Here is a 4,999-nt window from a genome sequence, read left to right as displayed (position 1 = left end):
AATAGGACCTCTTTATATTTCAGTTTCTTCATCTGTCACATCTGCTTAATAGTGCCTGTCCAACCTACTTCATATGATTATTATAGTAAATGAAGATATTAATATCTGTAGTGAACTCTGCCAGGCACTGTATTAGACACATTACATACAGCATTTCATTAGGATATAATTGGATAAGTGTAAACACTTTGGGGGCTTCTCAAGTGGTGTTCGTGGTAAAGAACCCGCCTGCCAGTGTAGGAGACATAAGAAACATGAGTTCGATCTCTGGGTTGGGAAGATCCTTTGGAGGAAGGCATGGCAACCCACTCTAGTATTCATGACTGGAGAATCCCATGGACAGAGGAGCCTGGTGGGCAATAGTCCACCTGGTCACAAAGAGGCAGATACAACGTAAGTGACTCAGCACTCATGCAAAACACTTTTTAAATTCATAATCTTGTTTAGAAAACTTTTAAAGTTTTATTTGAGTTGCATGCCCTAGGAGAAACTCAATTCTAAGATTCATGAAACCTTAATGGGTAATAGTTAAAAGGAAAGAAGAAGAAAAGGAAGCTGATATTTCAAAAGTACAAATATATTAGAACATGGCTTTGGTAAGTTATTTTGTTTGGGGGAAGTTGGACCACCCAAAGAGTCTTTTTTTTTTTCCCTAACTTTTTGGCCATCCCCCAAGGCATATAGGATCTCAGTGCTCAGACCAGGGATTGAACACATGCCCCTGCATTAGAAACATGGAGTCTTACAACTGGACCTCCAGAGAAGTCCCCTGAAAGTCTTTTGAGGACGGCTTTATTCATTGATCTTGGGAAAAGCGGGGCGGGAACAGTTTTAATGCAGAAGCTCTGGATAAGCAGTTCAGTGTCCAGTGGCGCAATCAAAAGTCCTGTGTGATACTCGGTGGTATCTGGGTAAAGGCATGGCCTCCAAAACCAGACTGCCCGCATTTGAAACCCAGCTCTTGTGCTTAACCCACTGGGGAATGTATTTTAGTTCTTTCATCTGCAAAATGGTAGTATCTGTTGCATAGGATTGTTAGAAGATTAAATGGCTTAACTTACGACATGAATGGTGGCAATACTACAGGAGAACTGGAAAGCCTGCTTGCTTTGATGGAATTATGTATTAGTACACAGTATCTGGAATAGAGGAGATGCTTAAGATAAGGCACATATAAACTGGATAAATGAAATGCCCAGGTATCATGGCGGGAGGTACAATGCATGAAACACGATTGGCTGTGAGTTGAAAATGGTTAAGGCTTAGCAGTAGGTACACGGGGATTTGTTACACTGTTTTCTGTACTTTGGCATACCTTCAAAATTTTCTTTACGAAAAATGCTTTTAAAAAATAGCCTACGTTTTTTGTTTTCTGTCATCGTTGTATTTAACCATTTAGTGGTCTGGGAGGTTGAGAACTCCCAGATGTAATGGTAAAAATGTAATGTGATGTAATGGTGAAAAACAAAAGTACTGTTCATCTCATATTCACATTTTAGAGAACATGTGATGATTAAAAATGTTGAGCTGAGTCACGTTAGAAATAGTTTGCTCGCCTTTCTGTTCTCAAGTTCTGGCTGAGTGCTAGCGCCTCTCAAAGTCCTTTCTTTCCTTCTTCTTGGGCCTGGAGCACCCAGAGTCTCCCGTGCAGCCAGGTATGCCATGTAACCGATGGAATGGAGGCAGAAAGGGTGTGTGCACTTCTCCGTATAGCCTGAGCACGGACACGCCTGCAACTCTTCTTCAAACACACAAACGAGGCAACACTCTCAGGAACATCAGAACAGCATATGGAGACACCTACGTCTCTGAGTGACCTCACAGAGCAGTTACCCTGCTAACTGACTGGCCAGACTGTTACTGGATAGAGAAATAAATCTCCCTTTTTTTGTAGCTACTGGATCTTTGTTATAACAACCTAGCCCTCACTCTAACTAATTCGCAAGAGTTTGAGGCTCAGGTATTAATAGGAGGAATTTCTTCCCGTTCAGGGTCACAGAAAGGAAGAAACCGAGTCAGAACTTGAGCCACTCTCCTAGGATATCCTCTGCACTGTACGCCTTCCGTCGCTTAGTTGATAAATGCACAGTATAACCCCTGCCAGAGTAATCTCACTCAAGTGGAATGTGTCTACACTTGTTTCTTTGGTGCGGGGCCCAGTTACTATTTCTTTGGCCACAGAGACCCAGTACTATCTTGAGGTTCCGTTTATACTATAAAATTAGTAATTCCAGGGTCTGAATGTTTGTGCTGTACTCCCCAAAATCTTATGTTGAAATCCTAACTGCCAAGCTGATGGTAACTGGAAGTGGGGCTTTGGAGAGTTGATTAGGATGCGAGAGCAGAGCCCTCACAAATGGAATCGATGCCCTTATAAAAGAGGCCAGGTGGTCAAGTGGATAAGACTCCACGCTTCTAATACAGGTGGCATGGGTTCAATCCCTGGTCAGGGAACTAAGATCCCACATGCCACGTGGCATGGCAAAGAACACCAACCAAAAAATTGCCAAAGAGGCACTTTCTGGCAGTCCAGTGGTTAGGACTCTGCACTTTTATTGTTGAGGGCCCAGGTTCAATCCCTGGTCAAGGAAGTAAGATACCGCAAGCCGCACAGTGCAGACAAAAAATTAAAAAATAAACAAGAAACATAAATGCACTGGTGGTGGTAAGGTAAGAATTGTTAAGTCTAAATGATGTAATTCACTTCTAATTTTTATCAAAGTACAAGATCTGAGACAGACCTAGATCTGAATCTAACTTCTCCTACTTAAAAGTTGTGTGACTGAGAGCAAGTTTCACAACCTGTCTGAGCCTCATTTTCCTCATTTGGGAAGGAGAGATAACTCCAGTCTCCAGTGAACTGGTGAATGGTTAACAACTGGTTCTCGGGGCAGAAAACAAAAAAATCCTGAGCTTAACGTTTGCTAATTTTCATGGCATAATTATTCCCACGATGGCTTATTTCAAGCTGCCAGTGTGATGCCCCTGAACACAGAGAGAGAAATAGATGGCCTGTGGAGTACAGTATTACACAGTATTCCCACCACACGGTAGATGTCATCACCTCTAGGCCTAGACGATGAACAGATTTCTCCCTGGTATCTGTAGCAGGATGTATGACTGGCCTGTGACCCAGCATTCTGGCAGGCTGTTCTCCAGAAGGGCCATCGCAACTTACCCACCTTCCCCTCGGTAGCCTGAGGGCTTCCAAGTTCCCCTCACAAGGTAGGTCAGTGCGGGATGAGTAAACTCAGGGCGGACCCTGCAACACCACACAGCAATCGAAACATCTGTCCTGGAACATGGAACCGTTGTATAAGCAGAGTGCTTAGTGATAAAAGGTAAAAGCAGGAGATCCGTAAAACAATACTGTTTATTTGAAAGTGAAAGTGTTTGTAGCTCAGTTGTGTCCAGCTCTTTGTAACCCCATGGACTGTAGCCCGCCAGGCTCCTCTGTCCATGGGATTTTCTTTGCAAGAATACTGGAGCAGGTTGCCATTTCCTACTCCACAGATCTTCCCGACCTGAGCTCAGTCTTCCTGATTGAGCCCTGGTCTCCTGCATTGCTCACAGATTCTTTACCATCTGAGCCACCAAGGAAGCCCAATGCATACAAAACAACAGACTTTCAAGAACATACAAATAAAGTGCATATAAAGGACTCCCCTGATGATCCAGTGGCTAAGACTCCATGATCCCAATGCAGGGGGGCTCTGGTTCAATCCCTGATCGGGGAGCTAGATCCTGCATGCCCCAGCGAAGATCTAGCACAGTCAAATAAACAGCTTTGGTTTTTTTTAGGGCATTACATGGGATCACATATCTACAGGCGTCTGGCATGGTACTTGCCACTTCATCTCTTCCCTCACCCTGGTCATAGCGAAAGCCATGCCGACTTTATGAGCCACGTTCAAGGCTATATTCTTATTGCCTTTAATGAGCTGTGTAAAGTTGTACCTTGAAATGATTCTTTGCCAGAAAAATACATGGATCCTGTGTTTACTACATCTCCACAGTACACCAATATTTTCTTAAAAAAAAAAATTTGTTTTATTTGTTTGGCCGCACGGGGGCTTATTTGTGGCTCCCAGGATCTTCGATCTTCATCGTGGCAGGTGGGATCCAGTTCCATGATCAGGGGTCTAACGGAAGCCTCGCTTGCTGCTCGATAGCCTGGAATCTTAGCCACTGCACCACCAGGGAAGCTCCGGCAACAGTTTCGGTCTAGGAACGACACACGGCGGTCGTCAAAGCATACAGCATCATGACCCGTTTGTCTGTCTGTGGCCGGTTTTCATTGTAACCGTTGCTGAGCCACAATCAATTTCAACCGTCTTATGTATATTACCCCACTTAACCTTCCCGGAAAGATTTGAAGCTTAGAGAAGGCACATGTTTTGCCCAAGAAGCGAGAACTAGCAAGAGCAGGGGCCACAGCTGTCTGGCAAACCCAGGAGTGACTGGGTCCCCTGCCAGGCAGAGCAAGAGAGGCCCAGGTGGTCTTTGGAGGTGAAGGTGGGACTGCTAACGGCACACCCACATTTGAAGACTGTCCCCTGCATCCTCTGTTCCAAGGCAGGAAGCAAAGATGGCAACAATGATCAACTGGTAAGTGTGAATTATTTGATAAATGAAGATAAATCTGGTAAAGACTTTGGAGGTTAAAAACAAAAACAAAACAACAAAAATCTTGCGTTTAGAATAACAGGGTTTAGAAAATTCAGCTTTTCTAATTTGCCCAAGATCACACAAAACTGTCCATAGAGCCAGGACAGGAAGCCTGATTTCGTAACTCTTAGACTGGGTGTGGTTTGACAGAATCAGATAGACGGGAACTCCAGGAAATCTGCCGGGTGATTGATTAGCTAGCTATAAAGCATAGACAAGCTGCTGGACATTCCCAAGGCGCTGTTCCGTCCGTCATAAAAGGGGCAGTACCTCATACACGCACATGATTTATACGGCTGTTGAAAGATCATTCATCCATCTTTGTATTCCT

This window comes from Bos grunniens, chromosome 14, assembly GCF_055505025.1.
Source record: "Bos grunniens cultivar Pamir isolate PY7600 chromosome 14, Bosgru_T2T1.0, whole genome shotgun sequence".
Lineage (NCBI taxonomy): Eukaryota > Metazoa > Chordata > Mammalia > Artiodactyla > Bovidae > Bos > Bos grunniens.
The sequence above is the reverse complement of the archived record's forward strand: the minus strand, read 5'-3'. Positions refer to the sequence as shown.